The sequence below is a fragment of the Tamandua tetradactyla genome, chromosome 13, assembly GCF_023851605.1.
Source record: "Tamandua tetradactyla isolate mTamTet1 chromosome 13, mTamTet1.pri, whole genome shotgun sequence".
NCBI lineage: Eukaryota > Metazoa > Chordata > Mammalia > Pilosa > Myrmecophagidae > Tamandua > Tamandua tetradactyla.
Window position 1 is genome coordinate 16,871,624 of NC_135339.1, and position 23,548 is coordinate 16,895,171.

Consider the following 23,548-nt stretch of genomic DNA (forward strand, 5'->3'; position numbering starts at 1 on the left):
TTGGATAAAAATTAAAATGAGGTAAAAAAAAAAAATCCTTTGCTTCCAGAGTTGCTTTTCCCCAGCCAGTCACTGGGTTTTTACCTGCATATATAAATAAGGGTAGGTCCAAATTTTGTGGGGTCTGAAGCTAACACAATTTTAGGGATCCTCTGTAAGAAAGGATATAAAAGCTATTCCTAGTATAAATTAAAACGGAGAAGGTACAGTCTAACAAATGAGTATGACTGCTGAATCATTAAACTGATAAGTGTTTAGTTCCCTGTATCTTAGAGCAGCTACAAGTAAAAACCTAAAATTGGGGAATTATAACCCATATCAAAGTCTGAATCATTTCTACAATTAATTGTTGTGCTGTGCTTTGTATATATGTTATTTTTCACACACAAAAAAAGTCGATTGTGATGATAAAAAAATATTTATTTCTTCTAGCTTCTGGAGCAGTTAGAAGGAAAAATCTAAGATGATGGTATGGTAACTCATGACAAACTCCAGGATCTATCCTGTAACTACCTGTTGAAAAGTGCTTTGAAAACTATTGCTTTTTTCTTTCCTTGCTTTACATATATGTTATATTATATAATTTAAAAAGTAAAAAAAAGGCAATATGTGAATGAAAGGGGTCCTAAAAAAATCAGTAGAGATTTTTAAATCATAGCGCAAAAACAAATCTTAATAAAGCTGATTAAAAAATATATATATATGTTCCTAGTATAATAAAAAACTTGGCGGGTCTTTGTTCCCAGTTCCTGAATCTCTGGAATTTCCCTTGATAGGAGTCTTTTATTATGCATTGTTATTCAAGGTGAGCCCAGGACCACCCACGATAGCTCCCATGCCAACAGCGCTACAGGGTGGGCCGGCCACACCTGCAGTTTTAGGGGAGGTGCTGGCCACGCCAGAAAGACCAGACATGGGATTAGGGGTCAGGTGGGGTTTTGAGCCTCATCTTTTCAGCCCACCTCTCGTGCCTCCAGGGAGAAGGGCTCAAGACAGTTCAATCACGTGGCCACGGACAGCGTGTTGGGAGGGAGGCACCCTGGCTGCACGTGCAGAGGAAAAGCTTGAATCTGAGACTCCCCCAGGCCTTGCCCTAAGCATATTTTCTTTGAGCGTCTTACTTATATCCCTTTACTATAATAAAGCCATAAACAGGACAATGGTCAGTGAATTCTGTGAGTCGTTCTAGTGAATTACTGAGTCCCAGGGGGTGGTGAGAACCTCGGAATTTGTAGCCAGTTGGTCAGGTGTGAGGGTGCCCTGGGCCCCCAAACTTGTGAATGGTGCCTGAAGGACAATCCTGCAGGGGATCACCCTGAAACTGTGGGGCCTGGCCCAACTCCGTGTGGTGAGAGTCAGAACCGAAGTGATTCAATAATGCAGTTGGTGTCAGAAGTGGCTGTGGATGTTGAAGAAGTTGTTGGTACTTTTGTGTCTCCTTTTTTTGCAAATTTTACAAAACTCCAAGACTTTGCGGACTTATCACTAGGACCTCTGGGGCCTTGGAAGGGCTGTGAGCAGGGGGCTTGGAGCTTAAGTTACATTTGCCTCAGGGGATTGCCATCTTGGGGCTCACTGAGGCACCCGAAGCTGGGCAGGATCCCCATGAGGAGGGAAATCACAGCTCCTATGACATTCCCTTGAGCTGGGAAGATAATCACAATAGGGCAATTATAGGGAAATACACACGATTTTTAAGAGCCAACCAGAAAAAGTGGGGTTGAAGACTGAGAATTCGGGAAACTCATTCCCTGTGTGGGTCAAGGGGTGGAGTGTCCAGAAAACTGGCCCCTCTCTCCGATGGGCTGGGCACACCTCCCATCTGCACCCCCCACTATCTCACCTATTAAATGAGTGAACCTGCCAGGGGCCAGCGGTTTCCAACTTGTGCTTCCCAGAACAGGGGTGCCGTGAAAGTTTTGAAGTTTACATACATTTATTTCACGGGGTGGGGGGTTGCTACAAAACATACACTCTCGGCCTGACTATAATTTTCCTTTGTGAATGGAGAAATAGAACCGGCAATACGGATGCTGCATTTTAGCATGGTGACACTGAGCTAGGGCCCTGGGCTGTCCTGCAGGCATCTGCATTTGAAATGACAGGAATAGGCGCTCAGCAGGGACCATCCGGGTCGGAGGTGAGTCGCCATCTCACCTGCTATGAAAGTATGTCAAACGCTTCTCTCACAACAGATTGGGGGGAGGCGGCTAAAAACTAAGTCTAAAGGCGGCAGGGAGCCCCTGACATTCCCACCTCCCAGGCCTATTAAACCACTTGGGGACTGGATACAGTTTCTGTTTGGGGTGATGAAAAAGTTTTGGTAATGGATGGTGACCACGAGAATACAATACTGTAAATCAGTGCCACTGAGCGGAACATTTGAAAGAATTAAATTTTGTGTTGTATGTTACTACAATTAAAAAAAAAAAAGTTTTTTTAAAGTTTTGGGAAGGCCCAGCCCCTTCAAACCTGAAAGACTTAAGAAGGTGTCTATTCCAGCTCCAAATGCCCGAGGCACTTCTGTCCTGCTCAGAAGCCTCAGGAAACCTCTCCTTCAGAAAGCAGTTTTCAAGGGCTGACAGAGTCCCCACCCAGCCACGTCGGCCTCAGTAGGAAGAAAAGAAATTCCTTTTACCAGAAGCTACAGCTCATACTGGAGATGACTTCTCCTGTGGACCTCTGGGATGGGGCTGACCCCTGGGCCACAGGAGCGCCGAGCTCCAAGGGGCGCTGGGCCCAGACTGACCCTGCGTCACTGAGGAAGAGCGAGGCGATGCAAAGCGCTCCCAGGTAGACATGGAATGGAAAGGCCCACGGGAAATGCACATCCAGAGCTGAGCCAAGCCTTTCTTTCCCTCAGCACTTCTGCTCAGAGCCTCCCTCTGCCTGGTTATGCCCTCTTATCTTCTTTCTGCCTTCGAGAAGCCTATATAGTACTGGCCATCCTTTGAGACAGATGGGAGACCCATCCCTTCCAGGAGGCCATGCTGCATGCGTGGACAGGGGCAGGCACATCTGTCAATCCTGACCACTGCTTCCACATCCTGTGCAGCACCTGCTCCAACCACCCCATTGGTACAGAGGCTCCGGGAATTCTGGTGGCAGAGAGGGCGTATCTAGGACATTGCCCTCTTCCTCCTCCCACCCCAAGACAGGACCTTCAGAGTTCAGGGTAAGACAAGAGCCCCTGTGTCCTGCCCTCGCAGGGCGCCAGCTCACCTTGGAAGTCTGGGTCACAGGGGCCATTAAGTCATAGAAGCAAGCCTGAGCCCCAGGGCAGCCCTCCACCAGCCCCAAACTTATTTTCCCAGGCCTTAAACAAAAAGCCTACAGAAGGTGCACGTTAAATATTCAACTCTCCACCCATATGCCATGAATTAAAAATAGCTGGAGCCCGTGTCAAATATTAGCCAGGCTGGGCCTCAGAGTCTGCCCTCCAAGGGTTGGCACCTGGGGCTGCCCGGCCTGGAGAAATTCCAGGAAAAGCAGGCTGCAGGGTGGCAAGAGGGGCAGGATGTAGGACCACGTCCAGAGGCTGAACTCAAGTTCGGTGAATCGGTTCTAAAAGACACCTCTCTTTGAGAGCAGAGGGGCCTCGCCTGAGGTCTCGAGCCTGGCAGGTGGCCCAGGCTGGCTCACCAGACACTCAGCATACTTCTGGCTAGAGACTGAACTTGGGAAATGTAAAGATTGGCCTGGGAAAGACAGAATGAAAACGTGACTGCTGCCTCCCAAATAATTTCCTATATTATCAACTCATGCAGAAGATGGCTTTTTCTGCTCCTGGGGAGCGTCTGTGCCGTTGTTTCTCTCGGGATTCACTTCCCTGTGAGATGACAACAACCGCAGAGAACAAAGTTGTTGGCAGCAGCTGCTGTGACCCCTCTCTGGGGTATTAGAAACCACAAAGAGCCTCAGGCCTTGGTGAGCTCAGGGTTCAAATGGCTTCTGCCTCCAAACTCTCCTGGAAATAGTCACCAGTGTGTAATTCTTCATGGTGGAGAAGGTGAGTTGGGAGAAGGTAATATTGCAAGATACTCCCCGTCCCAGAGTAGGGTCTTGGAAGGGCCACCCAATCCCAGCCCCAGGGGGCCTGGAAGATCGGGAGGTGGCTCCAGTGGCAGAGTGCAGCGCTCCCAGCCCTACCAGGAACAGTCTAGAAGCAGTTTGCAGCTTATGCACCAACCCACAGGAACAGAGGCTGCCTTCCTTGCACGTAAACAAAAATGTTTCTCTTTTAAGTCAGCACTTAAAAGAGTGGGTACGTAGAAAGAGATGGCAGAAGTCGGCGATAGCAATGAGTCCCTTTGGTGGTTCCTCTCTTTTGATAGAATTCAGCTGTGCTCATACTACACCTACCTGATTTTACTCCTTGCACCTTTTCTGTTTATTATTTATTATCTTTTGATTTTCTTTCCTGTTGTTATTTTTGCTGATTTGGTTAAGCTGGTTTTGCCACTGTCATTCTCACTTCCTAAACTGGGAATACTGGATTAGCTAAGGGGAATAGCCAGTGGCAAAACTGGTAAGCAAAATAGCAGTTTCCAATTAAGAAAAGCAGTAGGTGGTGTTCCAGAAATTTGTTTTCCCCCCTGTATCCATCTGTCCCCTCTTGCTTTAGTAACAGAAAAATCACTGTACGTGGTTCCTGGCAGCCACAAATCAAGACCATGCTTCCCAGCCTCCCTAGCACCTAGGGACAGCCCTGTCTTGTGGATGCAAAAGCAAGCTGCCGTGGACCACACAGGTAAGGAGAAGCCCCTAGAGATGTGCTGCCCAAAGTGTGGCCCCAACACGGGCAGCAAGAGTACAAGCTGGACATTTATTAGAAATTAAATTCTCAGGCCCCACCACAGATCTCCTGTATCACAATCTTCAAGGCTAGGGTCCAGGAATCTGTGTGTTAACAAGCCTTCCAGGTTATTCTTATACTTGCTGAAGTCTGAGAACCACAGTTCTAGAGAAGGCTGGAAGGGAAGCAACATTACAGGAGCCTGGGTGCCTGGACGACTCCGTGCAACAAACTATGAACCTGGGATTCCTATTTCTGGAAAGAGAGAGAAGCGACTCTTGATTTCGTGCCCAAGCCTGTATCCTGACGGTGGGGGTGAGGAAGGGAAAGGAGAAGCTTAACCAAATCAGCAAAAATAACAACAGGAAAGAAAATCAAAAGATAATAAATAATAAACAGAAAAGGTGCAAGGAGTAAAATCAGGTATGTCCATTATGAGCACAGCTGAATTCCTCTATCAAAAGAGAGGAACCACCAAAGGGGCTCACTGCTATCGCCGACTTCTGCTGTCTCTTTCTACATACCCACTCTTGCAAGTGCTGACTTAAAAGAGAAACATTCTTGTTTATGTGAGAGAGAAAGGTTAAAAATTAAGGACTGGGCAAAAACACACCACGTAAATGCAAAGAAAAATCAAAAGTGGAAATATCAGTATTAAAGATATATTGTTTTGGTGCGATGGTGGCTCAGTGGTGGAATTCTTGCCTGCCATACTGGAGACCCGGGTTCGTTTCTTGGTGCTTGTTTATGTTTATGAAACATAAAAACACAAAGAAAAGGGCATAAGAGGGTCCCAAGTCATTATACCTCACATTTGGGCCCGGGATGTCTCTGTGGGCGAATCCCCTGTAATATCCCCATTGGAGAAGAGAGAAAGCAGTTAATGCCGCAAATGAGGAAGGAAAATGTGTAATTACAAGTCACCACCAACTTGAAGCTAGAGGAAGGGGACAGTAACTGCAAAGGGGGAGAAGCAGTGTCTCAGCCACCTCTCTGGAGTTTGCAGGCCAATCTCATTCAGCCAGCACCTGGTCCTAAGCTCCTGGCTCTCAGGGACTAGTCAAGCCAGGGGAGGAAGCCACCTATGCCGGAGCTTGGAAACAGGAGGGGACATCAGAGCACTAGCAGTGCAGGGTGAACTTGAAGCGAAAATAAAAGGGCTTGGCTTAAACGTTTTTCTGACTGATGCCTGTATTTAAATTTCTGAGCCTTTCATGTACATTCTAATAAATGCACTTATTTAATTTAGGACTGTAAAGGAGAAGAGATTCTCCCTGATCTTTGGCCATTCATTCCCCTGAAACATAGATAATATGGGATTTAAGTCCAAAAGCATGAAATAAGAATAACAAATTGCAAAAGGGATGATTCCTAAAGATAAGCTTGATGAACCAGTATACACCAAAGATGAGAGTCAAATGCATAAAGCTAAAACTCCTACAAATTATAGTGGGAGTTTTTAATACAGCTCTCAGAATCTGACAGTGCAATTAGCAAGGATACAGAGGGAAGGCTCAATTTGAGCTATATCTAGAGTCTATGTCCACAAAAATATACAGATTCTTTTTCCATGTCCATAAAGTATAATACTGATCATAATAATATTGATCATACAGCTGGTTACAAAGAATATCTGTTATATAAGCAGAGATTCTGCAGATCCCATTTGCTAATCATACACCAGTAAGACCTGTCAGTCAATGATAAAATATGCCCCTCCCCCCAGAAAAAAACAAAACTACCTGCTCAGTAATTCAGAACCCCAACCTCTAAATAATCCTTGGATCAAAAAACAAAACTGATTTATACAGTGACTAGAAAATAATGGAAAAGTGAGCAACCTATACCAGGAAAAAAGGAAGCCTGAGCTGCACTTCAAGAAAAATGTTGTGTTTAATATATTTTTATTAATTTTACAAGGACCAAAACTAAATTAAATCAATTTAGAAATTTAAAAAACAACAAAATAAACCAAGAGGGAATGAATAAAGAAAAAAGCTGAAATTAATTAATGATGAAAAATTAAAAAATTAAAGGGATACAAACAACTTTTTCTAATCAAGCATTATTCAGTTAGGATCCCATTCATAATATGTAATAAAAAGCATGAGACCATAATCTGATTATGGTCTCGTGATTTAAAACATCAACTCTTTCTAAACAAATACACTTAAAGACATTTCAATCAGGGTCCACATAGGTTATTTCCTCCAACACTGTTTGAAGTCACTAAAAATGATCATTTCCATCCCCATTATTATAAGGGAAAAGGTGGATAAATTATGGTACAGTGGTACTCCTGAACATTCCAAAGCTGTTGTGACCTGGAGAGACGTCTGTGATAAATGAAGTTGAAAAGCAGAAGTTGCAGGGTAAGGAGTGCAGCATGAATCCCTTTCAGTGAAAGGAGTAAACCTTAGCACGGAGTGGAGTGAGAGGGATGTCCCAGCTGTGGCTCATGGACACTGTGAACCTCTGGGAAGAACAGACCTAGGAAGGTGGGGATGAGGTAAACAGACCAAACTCTCCATCAGTGTCCTCCTAGAGCTACATTCCTGTGTTTCTCCTCCCCTTCAAGGCCCTGTTCATTCCTGGTGTCCCCAGATCCTCACCTCCCTTACTTCTCTACCCATCCATTTCAATCTGACTTCTGCTGTCATCATTTCACCAGCTAAGGCAGCTGAGCCTCCTCTGCATCACGGCCACTCCTTCCTACCGAAGCACCTCTCCTGGCTTCGGTGATGCAGGAACTTGCATTTAAATTCCATCTCTCAGGATGCTCTTCTTCTGACTCCTTGGCAGACGCATCATTTTTGACTCAGCTGTTCCAGGCATGTTCCTCGATCTCACCATGCCTCTGACCTCAAATACAACCTAGACAAAAATGCTTCTCTTGCCCAGACCTCTCCGCAGCTCTGGGCTCACCCGCCAACTGGATATCTCCAAAGGCCCTCAAACGCATATCCAAAACGGAATCCATGATCTTCCCCCACCCTCAACCCGGATCCCGTCCGATGTCCCATGTCTCAGGGACATCCGGGGAGACAGGCCTAGGGGTGGAGGGGGAGGCCTCTCCTTCTGTGCACACAGCACAGGGCTAGGCAAACTGTGCAGACTCACAAACGCTGACTTCAAAAGAAACATGCATCGTCACTAACTTCCTAAAAATAGTCATGACCTTTTCGGTGGACACGCCTGCTATCCGGCCCCTCCTCCATCTACCCCCCCCCCCAGGGATGCCACTTCCTCAGCTTAATCAGCCACATGCTCCCTCTGCCTCCCTGTTAGCAGTTTCTCCTCTCTACTGTCACCCAGATTCCTCTCATCTCACTGTCCCCCAAGCCAGCCTCTCCCAATACCCCATGTGGGAGAGGCCAGGGCCCCTGATTTCCTTCTTCACTTCAGAAGCAATTTCTGCTCTCTGAGGCCTTGGGACCTTCAGGAGCCCAGCCCCTGGAAAACTAGACACAGAGATCATGGAACCTGGTTTCAAACTCACTGCACACCCCACCTCCACTCCAGACCCTCATGGGAACACACCACGATATGGACACTATCAACACCAGGTCCCAAGCTGGTCTCAAACCCTCCTTGCAAACGTCTCATCTGACTCTCCAAAGCACCACCTGAGATGGGTGTGTTACTGTCCAGAACGCTAGGGCCCTGCACAGCTCAAGGGCTTGTCCCTGGCTGCACGGCATGGACCAGAACCGGGTCCGGTTCCGATAACTTCTTCCTATTAGTGTAAGCAGCGCCTGCTGTGGCTGAGTTGCTGTACAGGTTGTACGCTTAGGGTCCTCCCAAAGAGCGACAACCCTGACTGCCAGGCCTTGATTTCATGGGTTCCAGGGATGAGGACCAGTATGCCCGATGTGGCACAATTTTAATGGGTATAAGGACGCACCACTGAATTTCAAAAATTCCTTTTCTAAAATGCAAGTTTCTGCCAGAGAAACATTACCATCTTCATTTCCTCTAAGAGCTTTCTTATTCAGTGGATCACTCAAATTCATGAAATTCTAGAGGCACTGGGATCAGAAGGTGCTGTAAAACAAACAATTCCAGAGAAACCGGAGAGTTTGTCTGCTGGCTGTGGCTCTGAACGACACCCATGCACACTCTTGCCCCAGCCCCCAGGGGACCAAGTGCTAGGGACTGCGTCAGGCTGTAGCAGTGACAAGATGGAAATAACTCCAAAAAGGTCTTGAGCTATCTGAACATCTCGTACCCAGCACAGAGAGCTCCAAAATTGTATTTCCACATTTATCTCCTGTCCACATTGAGTTCCTTATCCTCTTTTCTGCTTTGAGTTCCCAAGAACCCTAACTAACCTATTCTGGCTCCCCTCTCATTCCAGACATCCCAAACTGCCCATCCCTTCTAAACCAGCTCAGGGCAGGCTTCTATAATGACTTTGCCCTTCAAATACCGCAATTCAGGAGAGATCCTCTCACCCCCATCCTGCCTAAGTAAAAATGTCAAAATGGACTCCTATTCGTCCTCGGAACCAGTGGCCTAGTCCCACCTCCGGCCTGGACTCATTTTACTCCCACCCACCCCATTTTTTCCCAAGTATCCAAACCCATCCTTCAAAGGCTGGTATTTTAACGACCAGCTTTCTACACAAACTTCCTTCCCTGGCCTGCCTCTTTTGTACAACTAACATTTGCCAAGCTTCCATGTTCAGCAAAGCCCATTCTGGGTACTGTGAGAGACCAAGGGATGAAAAAGGAACAGTCCCTACCCTCTAGAGACAGAAGGCAGGGCAGACAAGACACGTGGCCATACAAATATAACACAAGGCAGAACTGTCAGTGATCACGTGACGAATACATAACTAGGTGATGATATTGTGAGCCACTGACGGTATACTACGGATGGATTCTATGTGTGTGAAGATTTCTTAAGAAAAACAAAAGAAATGGGTCAGTGCCTCAGGAGTGGAGGGGCAGGGCTGCAGAGCTGGAAGCCACGTCCCCTTCCTTCCTGCTGGGGAGCGAGCACTGGTAGGGCTCCCAGGAGGACGGTGTCTTCCAGCTGGGCCCTGAACAACGGTGAGACCAGAAACACTTCAGGAGAGAGAACAGATGAGCTAAGACAGAGGGGGTGGTCCTCAGGAGAAAAGCAGTCCAAGTCAGCAGGACTTTCAGGGAATAATTAGCTATTATAATTATATTATTATCATTCACACTTACAGGTGAATATTTTTGAGTCAGTCCTTGCTATATTTTACACTTAATCTGAGTGACATCTCTCTGGACACACAGGTATAATCACACCTGTTCTAAGAGTCAGTGCCTGAGCTGTATGGTTGCTAAAAATCTATTAACTAATTTAACCCTCACAATACACTTATCAGTTAGGTGGCATCATCATCATCATCATCATCAATCATCATCATCATCCCATTTTTCAGATGAGGAGGCCAAGGCACAAGAGATAAGAAGCAGCAAGAGATAAGGGAGGTATGTGGGTATGAGCAACCAATGCCAACACAACGAAATCCCCTGGCACCTTGCCCTGCCTCTCCTGTCTGTTCCACAGACAACCTTTCAGTAGAGTGCCTTGAAGTAAGAGGCCAGGTAAGTTCCTGGCCTGACAGGGGACTAAAGGAATGAAGGAATGAAGGAATACAATGAGAGCAAGGTAACAGTCCCTGCCCATCCAGCTCCCGGCCCTGCCCTGCCCTGCCCCGCCCTGCAAGCCTTGTGTTCCTGCTGTTTGGGAAGGGCAGGGCAGAGGCCCACTCCTCACAGGTCAACGCAGCCAGAAATCCCAGAAGGAGCAGTGTAGCTCGGTTACCAGGGATGCAGAGATTTGTCCTATCTTCCCTGGGAAGGCCACTGATAGAGGGGCAGGGCAGACTGTTCCTGGCTTGGGCCAGTCTTGGCTAGCTTGCCTCCTTCCCTCCAGACTCTCTAGGTGACAAACCACTAGATGATTTGTTCCTTTAAGCCAACAGCCTGGTTTCCACCTTTTGGGGCCTTCAGGGGGCTGAGCTGAACTGGACAACAGCAGCCCACTGGGAGACACAGATCCAAGAATCCTTCCCCGAAACTGGGGATCAGGGTTGGAGAAGGGAAAAAGAAAGGAAAGGTGAGCACACAGGTGAACAAAGCACCTGGGATGGATTCTGTCTTCTCTCAAATATTTGGTAGAGTGCAGTTCTGGAACCTGCACACTCCCTGCACCAAAGGAAAGTTCCTGAAGGCAGCCTTTTCCGCCTGCTCTCAGCACATACTGGCCTGGAAGGGCACACATTCTCGAGAACTTCGCAGGATCGGAGGACCTGGGGCCACCGGCTCTCCCTCGCACGACCCAGTTGCCATCAGCTCGCAGCTTCACCCCGCCGCAGTCCGAGCCCCCCGACCCCGATCCTTCCCAAAAACGAACTGAGCCCCTACTGGGACCGGATCCGGGACTTCCGCAGCGCAACAACATCACGCGGCCTGAGCCACCACGGGCCCAGACTGTGCACGCCCGATCCAACAGAACACCAGCCCCCAACTCTGCCGCTGATCGAGCAGGGGCAGCCAGGCCGGGACAGCGCGCCCGAGACCAGCGCCTCACCCCCGGAGCTACCGCCAACCCTGAGTCTCTACCCCCAACCCTGAGTCCCTACCCCACCCCCATCCCCCGCACCAAGCAAACCAGGAAGTCGCAGGGCCAGGCCTGGGAGGGACGCGGGCAGCTCCCGGCCTCGCCCGCGGGACCCGCGGTGAGCCGCCGCCGCCAGGTCCCGGGACCCAGTGCAGCCGGAGACCCTCACTCACCTGGCCAGGGCTACGTGGGTAGCAAGCGCGAACGCGCACAGGAGCGGCTCTGTCCGCGGACGTCCCGGGCGCGGCGTCTCGGATTTGTCCTCCGGTCTGTCCCACTCCCGCTCTGGAACACTCGGGGCGCTCTGGGGTGCTCGGCAAGCTCTGGGGCGCTGCGGGTGGCGAGCGCCGCAGCACTCAGGGCGAGGAAGAAGGAGGAGCAGCGCGGAAAAGTCCGCGGGCGCGTCCGCTCCAGCACGCCCTGGGGCGGAGCCGCGTGCGCCGGGGGCGGGGCCTGAGGCGGCCCCACCCCCAGGTGAGGGCCGACCTTGACCTAGGACAGGAGCTTCTTTAGCTACCCCGGAGCAGGCAGTCCCCGCCTTACCCGTGCTGGCGGACGCGGCCAGAACCCGGCGGGTTCCGGGAGGTCTATACCGCGCAGCTCCCCAGTCGCCAGCGCTCGGTCCTGTTCCGCTCCCCGCCAGCCCTCCTGGAGGGGACGAGAATCACTAAACCCCCTTCATCCACTTGTCCATCTTAATGACTCTCTTTAATGTAAAGAAACCTTTTTACATTAAAAAGGTCACCCAACACTATGGAGCAAAACTCCCCACTTCTAAAGTCTAGCCTGTGCCTAGTGATTTGCTTCCTAAGAGTCCACTGCCGGGAATAGTGGAAAGTAACTTTACAGTGGAAAAGCCTTAACCATCTCAACCTGTGATCAAGGTCAACATCAATGGTGATAAGCTAAATTGTACATACCCTTGAGATAAAGGTGATGAGTACGGCTATTTGCCTCTGCGGTCTTCCCAAGAACACAGAACTCCACTCTTAATTGTGAGCAAAACAACAAATCTAAACAGAAGGACATCCTATAAAATACCTGACCAGTACTTCTCAAACTATCAAGGCTATCAAGAAAAAGAAAGGTCGGACAAACTGTCACAACCAATATGACCTTGGCAGGGGGGTGGGGAGGTGGGGGATCACGACTGCTAAAAAGTGTTATGGAATCCTGAAATGCAAGAAGGACATTAGGTAAGAGCTCAGGAGATCTTGATATTGAGTATGTAATCAGTTGATTGTTAATGTATTACTGCTGATTCATTGATTATAACAAATAACTATACTAACTTAAGATATTAATGGGGAAACCTGGGTTTATGGGAACTCTGTCCTACCTTGGCAAGTCAAAACTGTTGTAAAAAACAAAAATTTAAAAACTAAAAAAAGTCAGGCATGTAATATACGAATATGTAGTAGTTGTAATATACTCATAAAGGAGCAAAAAATATATAAAAACTGATATTCTCTCTTCATTTAACACTCGGTGCCCCCGGCCCACTTTTAGGCGTGTCCTTCGAGATCTCTCCTTATCCTAACACACGTGTGCATACGTTCAGGTGGATGTACTGTTTACAAAACGGGCTGCAGCATTTTTCCGAAGGTGATTTTTTACTCGTATAGCGGACCATCTTTCCTTGCGGGTACACCGGGACCCGCCTGATTCTTCTTAACAACTGCACGTTATGCATCATTGTACGCGTGACGAATCTTTGATTACTTTAGCTCCTTTCAGATGGATATTTAGATTGCTTCCTATTTTTGTCTGTTGCAAATGATGCCGGTTCTATTTGCATTTTAACAGCGCACGGAACTGCCAGCACCCCTGGCAAGTCCTGGCTGCTGGTGCTGGGCTGGAGCAGCGCGCGGGGGCAGCCTGGGAACGCCCCTACAGCGGCCTAGACGTCGCGATCACCTCCTGCGTCTCCACCCGCCCCCTCTCCCTCTGCGCCCAGGCTCAGCTCTCTTTCGCTGCTGAGCTGCATTTTTTAGTGATGAGTGAGAGGGTGAAGGTGTAACTCCGGCCAAAGACTGGAGAGCCGTGGGGAGAAAACGCCCCCTGCGGCATTAGAAGAGCGGGGTGGGGTGGGGGGGGGGTGGGGGGCGGAGAGGGCCAGAGAGGCACCAGGGAAGACTTCCTGGGTTGGTTATTACTCTTTGGGGGCGCCCGCCACGCGCGGAAGTGGGCGGGAGTTCGGGCGCCAGTGTGAAGCCCCCACGGAGACGGCTGGGCGGTTCCGGGTTGGGGGGAAGGGGATAGTTTCCCTGAGCCCTCCTCCAGCCGTGGGAGTCCTCCGGGAAGGTCACCTGATGTCGACCCCTCCCCTCTGCCTGGACGACATGTCCCACCTCCCCTTTGAATGGTCCACTTTTCTCCGTGGCTGAGCTCATGCTTATTTAAATATCACGTTAAAAAAATAATAAACGAGTCACGTGGAGTGGGTTTCTTTCTGAATGTTTCCTGCCTCGGAACTGAACGCTTCAAGGCCAGATAGTGACTGGTCACCATTGTGCTTGGCTTTTTAAAAGATGATTTTCAGTCATTTATTTTTAACAAATATGTCTCGAGCCCTACTCTGTGCTAGCACGGTGCTGGTGCGAGGGAAGATGCTGGCACAGTGTTACCGGACAAAGGCCGCGAATTCTTTTGCCCTCTGTGCTCGATAATCAATTCCTGAGACACTGAGGTTTCAGAGAGAGAAAGGGTTTATTACTAGGGGCATAGTAGGAGAGCGGATGGCTTATCCGCCCAAAATCTGTCTCCCCCAGTTGCAATAATTTGTATAGTTATATTAGAGAACAGACAGGGTTTAGGATAAGGAGCACAGTGGCGCCAGCTGATGAAGAGATGATCTGATTATTGAGCATGTGCAGACTGATTACAGGCTTAGTCACAGAATGTATGACAGAAAATGGTGGAATGAGGTGTAGGTGACTTGTAGGTTAAAATCTAAGCGACTGCCCATGTCAGGTGGGCTCACTTAGGTTAGATTCAGTCTCGGTTATCAAGGTAATTTTGGACTTGGGGTGGGTTAGTTCTGGGCTGACCCAACACCCTTCATGAATAACATTAGGGGCTGTCTTTAGTGGTTACAAGTCTCTAAAGTTGAAAAACCGGATAACTGAGTCCAAGTGAGGGTCAGTCACCAGGTTTTTACAAACACAGGGACAGAAGATAAGGGCTATACAATCATTATCAGAGATCAAGGCAGCTGGATTACAATTTAGAGATTTCAGGTATTTCCCTCTGTCCTCTCCAAAATACAAAAAGCAAAAAAGGAGTATCTATATAATAATTCAATAATCAAAATCATCCCTTAAATCCTAATTTCTCCGTTGCAAGATTGCAGCCCTCGCGCTCCCAGGGGAAACCTGTTACAATGGGAGGGAAGGCGGGACTTAGCCCTTCAAGCTGGTCAATAAAAATCCATAAAACAGCCCTTGCTTCATGGCTTCTCAGGATTGATTCAAACATCAAATGAGATAGGTAAAGTAAGTGCTTTGGGAAAAAAAAGGTCACGTGCTGTAGAGCTCTGAGGGAGCAAGTTTATTGGCTCTTTCTCCTTGCTGCCTCATTCAAGGACAGTTAAGTACCACCAGTGTGGTCACCTACGCTTGTCCCTGCAGACAGATAAAGGAACAATCCCATGCTGTTAATTAATTCACTTCCTAACCTAATGAAACAAATAAGGCTTCTGATCAGTGTTGTCAAAAACTTATCTCTTTGATCAGAATTCGCAAAAAACCAGCTTTTAATTTTTTTAATCATGTCAATTCTTTTTTAAAAAAGTGTCTACTGCTTTAATTTCTGCTTATATCTTTTGCAGGGCTGTTCTTTATACTTTCTTTGGGTTTGCCCTCATGTTAGTTTTCTTATTTTTAGAGTTGAATGTCAGAGTTGTTTATTTTCAAAATCTCTTGTTGTTTTCTAACAAATGTATACAAAACTATAAATTTCCCTCTAAATCCTGCTTTAGCTGCATATCAGAGGTTTCAATGCACCATGATCTCGTAAACTTTTATACATATTTTATTTTTTCTTACAGAATTTCATCTTTAATACATGGATTATTCAGATATGTGTTTTCCATTTTTTGTATTCAAATTTGCAGCTTTTTACAAGACAATATTTTTGTCATTGATTTCTAACTTTAATGCTTGGAGACCAGAAAATGTGTTCTTTTAGCACTTGTTGAGACTTCCTTTGTGGCCTAATATGCCTATATATTTGGAAGTTTTTGTGAATGAATAGTCTCTCTTTGCCACATGCAAGGTTCTCTCACTATATCTCTCCATCTAGCTTGCTAATCAGATTATTTAAGTCTTTTATATCCTGGTGGGGATTTTTCCTGCTCAGTCCATTGATTTCTGGGAGAGTGGTTTAACATTTCCCACTTTTATTGAAGATTTCTCTATTTCTCCTTATAATTTTGTCTGTGCAAATGCCTATTTGTGTCACTGCTTTCATTTCTTCTGGGTATATACCAGGTATTGGTATTGCCAGGTCATAGGGCAACCTGGTAGTTTTCTGAGGAACTGTCAAACTGTCTTCCATACTGGTTGAACCATAATACATTTCACCAGCAGTGAATACGTGTTCCAATTTCCCTACATCGTCTCCAACATTTGCAGTTTTCTGTTTGTTTAGTAGCAACAATTCTTATAGGTGTGAGGTGATATTTCATTGTAGTCTTGACTTGCATTTCCCTTACAGCTAATGAAGATGAACATCTCTTCATGTTCTTTTTAGCCATTTGTATTTGCTTTTTGGAAAAAATGTCTATTCGTATCCTTTGCCCGCTTTATAATTGGGTTGTTTGTTCTCTTGTTTTTGAGTTGTATAATTTCTTTATGTACACAGGATATCAAACCTTTATCCATTATGTGGTTTCCAAATATTTTCTTCCATTGAGTTGGCTGCCTCTTCACCTTTTTAACAAAGCTCTTTGAGGCACAGAAGTTCTTGATCTTAAGGAGTTCCCATTTATCTATTTTTTTATTTCATTGCTTATGTTTTGGGTGTACAGTTTAAGAAGCTACCTTCTATTACTATGTCTTCATGTTTCCCTACATTTTCTTCTAGGAGTTTTACGGTACTGACTCTTATTTTTAGGTCTTTAATCCATTTTGAATTAATTTCTATAGCGGGTGTAAGGTAGGGGTCCTCTTCTATTCTTTTGGCTATTGATATCCAGTTCTGCCATGCCCATTTATTGAAAAGACTATTCTGTCCCAGTTCAGTGGATTTGGGGGCCTTATAGAAGATCAATTGACTATAGATTTGATGGCCTATCTCCATACTCTCAATTCATTTCCATTGGTCAATACTTTATCTTTATGCCAATACCATGCTGTTTTGACCACTGTGGCTTTATAGTAAGATTTAAAGTTGGGAAGTGTTAGTCCTCCCACTTCACCTTTCTTTTTCAGAATATCTTTAGCTATTTGAAGTCTCTTTCTCTTCCCAAATAAATTTAATACTAGCTTTTATAAGACTTCAAAAGTAGGTTGAGGGAATTTTGATTGGTATACATTAAATTTGTAGATCAGGGCGGGCTGCGGTGGCTCAGCGGGCAAAGTGCTTGCCTGCTATGCCGGAGGACCTCGGTTCGATTCCCGGCCCCAGCCCATGTAACAAACAAACAAAATACAATAAAAACAAGAAAATGTTTAAAGATGTTTCCCTTTCTTCCTCCCTTCCTTCCTTCCATCCTTCCTTCCTTCTCTCTGTCTTTCCTTTAAAAAAAAAAAATTTGTAGATCAATTTGGGTAGAATTAACATCTTAATGACATTCAATCTTTCTATCCATAAGCATGGAATATTTTTCCATCTATTTAGGCCTTTGATTACTTTTAGCAATGCTTTGTAGTTTTCTGTGTGGAAGTTCTTGACATCCTTGGTTAAATTTATTCCTAGATACTTGATTCTTTTGGTTGCTATTTTGAATGGAATTTTTTTCCTAATTGTCTCCTCAATTAAGTCATTACCTGTGTAGAAGCATTACTGATTTTTGTACATTAATCTTGTATCTCACCACTTTGCTGAATTTGTTTATTAGTTCAAGTAGCTTTGTTGTTGATTTCTCAGTGTTTTCCAAGTACAAGATCACAAGATCATGTTGTCTGCAAATAATGAACGTTTTACTTCTTTTCCAGCTAGGACTTTTTGTAGAATATTGAATAATAGCGGTAAAAATGGTCATCCTTGTCTCATTCCTGATTTTAGGGGAATGCTTTCAATCTCTCACTGTTATAAGTGTGATGATGGGTATGGGTTTTTCATACATGCCCTTTACGATATTAAGGAACTTTTCTTGGATTCCTACTTTTGAAGTGTTTTTCTCAGAAAAGGATACTGAATTTTGTCGAATGCTTTTCAGCATCAATCGACATGATCATGTGATTTTTCCCTTTTCATTTGTTAATGTGGTTTCCAAATATTTTCTTCCATTGAGAAGGAAAGAATTGTTAATGTGCTGTATTGTGTTGATTGATTTTCTTATGTTGAACCACCCTTCTGAAACAAACCCTACTTGGGTCATCACATATAATTCTCTTTTTTGGGGGGGGTGGGGTGGGTGCATGGTCCGGTAACCAAACTGACATATAATTCTTTTAATGTGTCATTGGATTTGATTTTGTTGAGAATTTTTGCATCTATGTTCATTGAGGAAATCAGTCTGTAGTTTTCCTTTCTTGTAGCATCTTTATCTGGTTTTGTATTAGAGTGATGTAGCTTCATAACGTGAGTTAGGTAGCGCTCCTTCTTCCTCAACTTTTTGGAAGAATTTGAGCGGGATTGGTGTTAGTTCTTTTTGGAACGTTTAATAAAATTCCCCCTGTGAAGCCATCTGGCCCTGGGCTTCTCTTTGTAGGAAGTTTTTTGATGACTGATTGAATCTCTTTATTTTGTTGAGATCCTCTATGTCTTCTCAAGTCAGTGTAGGTTGTTCATGTGTTTCTAGGAATTTGTCCATTTCATCTAAGTTGTCTGGTTTGTTGGCATATAGTTGTTCATAGTATTCTCTTATTATTTTTACAATTTCTTAAGGATCCATGGTAATGTCCCCTTTCATTTCTGATTTGTTTATTTGTATCCTCTTTCTTTTTTTCTCTGTCAGCCGGGCTAAGGGTCCATTGATTTTAATGTTTTTTTTTTTTCGCATGGGCAAGCACCTGGAACTGAACCGGGTCTCCGACATGGCAGGTGAGAATTCTGCCTGCTGAGCCGCTGTGGCCTGCCCAGGTCCATTGATTTTATTGATTTTCTCAAAGAACCAACTTTTAGTTTTGTTGATTCTTTCTATTGTTTTGTTGTTGTTGTTTTCCAGTTCATTTATTTCTGCTTTAATCTTTGTCATTTCTCTTCATCTATTTGCCTTAGGGTTAGTTTGCTGTTCTTTCTCTGATTTCTCTAGGCAAGCAGCTAAGTCCTCAATTTTTGCTTGTTCTTGTTTTTCAGTATAGGCATTTAGGGCAATAAATTCCCCTTTCAGCACTGCCTTTGCCATATCCAATAAGTTCTGATATGCTGTATTCTCATTTTCATTTGTCTCCAGATATTTACCAGTTTCTCCAGCAATTTCTTCTTTGACCTACTGATTATCTAAGAGTGTGTTGTTTAATTTCCATATATTTGTGAAAGTTCTGGTTCTTTGATAATTATTAATTTCCAGTTTCATTCTGTTGTGATCAGAGAAAGTGCTTTGGATAACTACACTCTTATTAAATTTATAAAGACCTGTTTTGTGCCCCAGCATTTGATCTATCCTGGAGAATGTTCCATGAGCGCTAGAGGAGAATGAATGTCCTGGTGTTTTGGGGTGTAATGATCTGTATATGTCTATTAGGTCTAATTCATTTATTTATCCCATTGTTTAGGTTCTCTATTTCCTTTCTGATCCTCTCTCTGGTTGTTCTATCTATAGTGGAGAGTATCTATATTCAATACAATATAGTGTATTGAAGTCTCCCACCATTATTATGGAAACATCTATAGCTCTCTTCAGTTTTGCCAATGTTTGCCTCATGTACTTTGGAGCTCCTTGACCTGGAGAATAACATTTATGATTGCTATTTCTTCCTGGTGAATTGTCCCTTTTATTAATATATAGTGTCCTTCTTTGTCTCTTATGATGTCTTTACATTTAAAGTCTATTTTTTCTGATATTAGTATAGCCATTCCTGCTTTCTTTTGGTTACAGCTTGCAAAAAACATCTTTTTCCATCTTTTCACTTTCAATCCATTTGCATCTTTAGGCCTAAGATGTATCTCTTGTAAACAGCTGTTCTAGTTTATAAGCTGCCTCAATATGATATACCAAAACCGGAATGACTCTTTTTTTTTTTAATATGGAACACTTCATGAATTTGCATGTGATCCTTGTGCAGGGGCCATGCTAATCTTCTCTGTATTATTCCAATTTTAGTATATGTACTGTTGAAGCAAGCATGGGAATGGCTTTTAAAAAGGGGAATTGGGCAATGGTGGCTCAGCAGGCAAGAACGCTTGCCTGCCATGCCAGAGGACCCGGGTTCAATTCCCGGTGCCTGCCCACGTTAAATAAAAAAGGGGGGGGGGAATTTAATAAGCTATAAGTTTACAGTTCTAAGCCTATAAAAATGTTCAAAGTAAGGCATCCAGGGAGAGATACTTTAATTCAAGGAAGGCAATGGGTCAGAAACACCTCTGTCAACTGGGAAGGCACATGGCTGGCATCTGCTGGCCTCCTGCTCCTGCTTTGTTGATTTCAGCCTTCTGTGGAGGTTCCTTACTTTGCTTCTCCAGGGCTGGCTTTCATCTCTTGGCTTCCCTTGGCTCTCTCCAGATTCTGGCTTGCTTAACATCTCATGGTGATGTCTGCTGGGCCCCAAGCATCTCCAAACATCCACGTCTCTGTTCTCTGAAGCAGGTGTTCTCCAAGCATCTATATTCGCTCTCTCTGTCGACTCTGAAGCTGCTGTCATTTCTGGCTCTCTCCAAAATGTTTTCTCTTTTAAAGGATGCCAGTAAACTAATCAAGACCCGCCTGGAAGGATGCAGTCACATCTCCATCTAATCAAAAGATCACACCCACAATTGGGCACATCACATCTCCATGGAGATACTCTAATCAAAAGTTTCCAACCAACAGTATTGAATCAAGATTAAAGGAAATGGCTGCCCCCACAAGAGTAGGTCAGGATTAAAACATGGCTTTTCTGGGGTACATAATACTTTCTAACTGGCACAACAGCATATAGATGGATTATATTTTTTAATCCATTCTGCCAATCTGTAACTTTTCTTTTTTGGGGGTGTGTGTGTGTGTTCATGGTCCAGGAATCGAACCCAGGTCTCCCGCTGGAAAGGCTAGCATTCTACCACTGAACCACCCGTGCACCCCAATCTGTAACTTTTAATAGGTGAGTTTCGTCTATTAATATTCAAAGTTATTACTGTAAAAGCAGTTCCTGAATCTACCATCTTATCCTTTAGTTTTTTTCATAACTATATAGTCTTTTCCCTCTCTCTCTTTTTATCCTTTGAATTATCCTTATTGGTATTCTTGGATTCTGTGCCTTCCTCCAGACTTCCTTCTCCTGTCTCTTTTCTTCAGTTGACAGGACTCCTTTCAGCATTCCTTGTAGGGCAGGTCTCTTGTTGACTAGTTCTCACAGTCTTTGTTTGTTTTTGAAGATTTTAATCTTCCCCTCAGTTTTGAAGGACAACTTGCCTGGATACAGAATTCTTGTGGAAACCTTTCTCATTCAGGATCTTGAAAATATCATACCCCTACCTTCTTGTCTCCATGGTGCCTGTTGAGTTATCTGAACTCAGTCTTATGTGATTTCCCTTATATATAGTAAATCACTTTTCTCATGCTGCTTTCAAGAATTTCTGTTTCTCTTCAACATTTGACAGCCTAATTAGCATGTGTCTTGGAGTAGACACATGCTAATTTATTCTATTTATTTATTCTATTTGAGATTTATTCTATTTGAGGCTCATTGGCCTCTTTGACTTGCATAATTATGTCTTTTATAAGAGTTGGGAAGTGTTCTAAGATTATATCTTCAACTAACCTCCCCAGGCCTTTACTCTTCTCCTTCTGGGACACCAATGATACTTTATTTGTACACTTTTTGTTGTCCATCATTTCCCTGAGATGCAGTTCCATTTTTTCCCATCTTTTTTGCCATTTATTCTTTTTTTCTTTTTTTTAAATTTACTTATTTACTAATCAAAAAAATCAAGAACAAATATAAACATTAACATATTCTGTTCTACATAAATAATCTGTAATTCTCAACATCATCATAGTTGCATATTCACCATTTCTTAGAACATGTGTATCAATTCAGAAAAAGAAATAAAAAGGCAACAGAAAAAGAAATAAAATGATAACAGAGAAAAAAAAAAGATTATACATACCGTACCCCTTACCCCTCCCTTTCATTTATCACTAGCATTTCAAACTAAATTTATTTTAACATTTGTTCCCCCTATTATTTATTTTTATTCCATATGTTCTACTCGTCTGTTGATAAGGTAGATAAAAGGAGTTTCAGACACAAGGTTTTCACAATCACACAGTCACACTGTGAAAGCTATATCATTATACAATTCTCTTCAAGAAACATGGCTACTGGAACACAGCTCTATATTTTCAGGCAGTTCCCTCCAGCCTCTCCATTACATCTTGGTTAACAAGGTGATATCTACTCAAGCATAAGAATAACCTCCAGGATAACCTCTCAACTCTGTTTGGAATCTCTCAGCTATTGACACTTTGTCTCATTTCACTCTTCCCTCTTTTGGTCAAGAAGGTTTTCTCAATCCCTTGATGCTGAATCTCAGCTCATTCTGGAATTTCTGTCCCACGTTTCCAGGAAGATCCACACCCCTGGGAGTCATGTCCCATGTAGACAGGGGAAGGGTGGTGAGTTTGCTTGCTCTGTTGGCTGGAGAGAGATTGCCATTTGTTCTTTTGTGCACTCTAATTCAATTCTGTTCTTTCTTCAAGCTTACTTCTTCTTCCTTCTGCTTCTTCGAATCTGTTATTGTATGTCTCTAGTATATTTATAACTTGGTCTCCAGCATCTTTCATCTCTGTGAGACCTATTATTATTCTATTTAATCTTTCAAATTCTTCTTTATGCCCTTCTAGTGTCTTCTTGATTTCTTTTATTTCTTTATAGTAGTCGTTCTATATTCTGTTTCCCCAGAATTTCGATTTGGTCATTTAGCTGGGCCATTTCTTCCTGGATCTTCACATGCTTTGTGATTTTTCTGTTGTGCTCAGGGATCTGATTAACTTAATAAGGTTATTTTGCAAGTTGGTTTCCTTCACTTGTCTAAAGTTTTATATTTACTTGGGTTTGCACTGAAAGTCCCCTTTCACACTTGGTTTGTCAGTAATTCCCTGTCAAACCAAGTCCTAGAGCTCATGTAGGGATGCAGTTCTTCTTGAGGGTGTATTAAAAGCTAGGCAAGGGGATGAGGTGCCAAGATGGCGGCTTAGCAAGATGAGTGATTTAGTTCGTCCTCCAGAACAGCTACTAAATAACCAGGAACAGTACAGAATAGCTCCTGGGGCCACATCAGTGACTGGACACACAGCATACCCCAGTCTGGACCAGCTGGACAGGCTGCGAGCACCCCCAGAACTGTGAGTTCCCAAAGCCGTGGTGGCCGGTGCCCCTCCCCCACAGGCTGCTTCCCAGAGGGGAAAGGAAAGAGACTTTACCAGCAGCAGGGGCTGAGCCCAACCAAACACCAATTGTGGAATTAACAAATTCTGATTACTAAAAATAGGCCCCCAGTTCCTGTTCAAAGTGGAGATCGCTCATTTTTCCCCAGCGCCAAGGGGGCAGGGATGACGGAAAAGGGGGAAAAAAAAGAAACAGAGGTTTTTGTGGCTGTGTTCCTACAAAGGCTTGACTGCCTTTGGATACAGTGGCAGGACTTCTCAGGCTGCAACTGCCCCAGGCATAGGCAGAAACAAGCTTGTTTGAGAGCTTGTCTGGAGCCTGTGCCTTCCCCAGAGGAGGGGTGAGGCCCAACTTAGGTGGAATCCCTCCCTCAAGGAATTCAGACCCCAGGGCTTGGTAATTTAAAGCCATTAAAACCAGCCTACAACCTCTCCTCTGTCTCCACCACACCCCCAGC

The 23,548-nt window shown here is 44.6% G+C and overlaps 1 non-coding gene across 1 annotated transcript; it reads right to left on the bottom strand.

Moving 5' to 3' along the window:
• Positions 1-19,743: 19,743 nt before the first annotated feature.
• On the bottom strand, positions 19,744-19,850 carry LOC143654635 (U6 spliceosomal RNA). The gene has a single exon (XR_013161841.1). It is a non-coding gene; the product is annotated as a U6 spliceosomal RNA (small nuclear RNA).
• Positions 19,851-23,548: the final 3,698 nt, after the last annotated feature.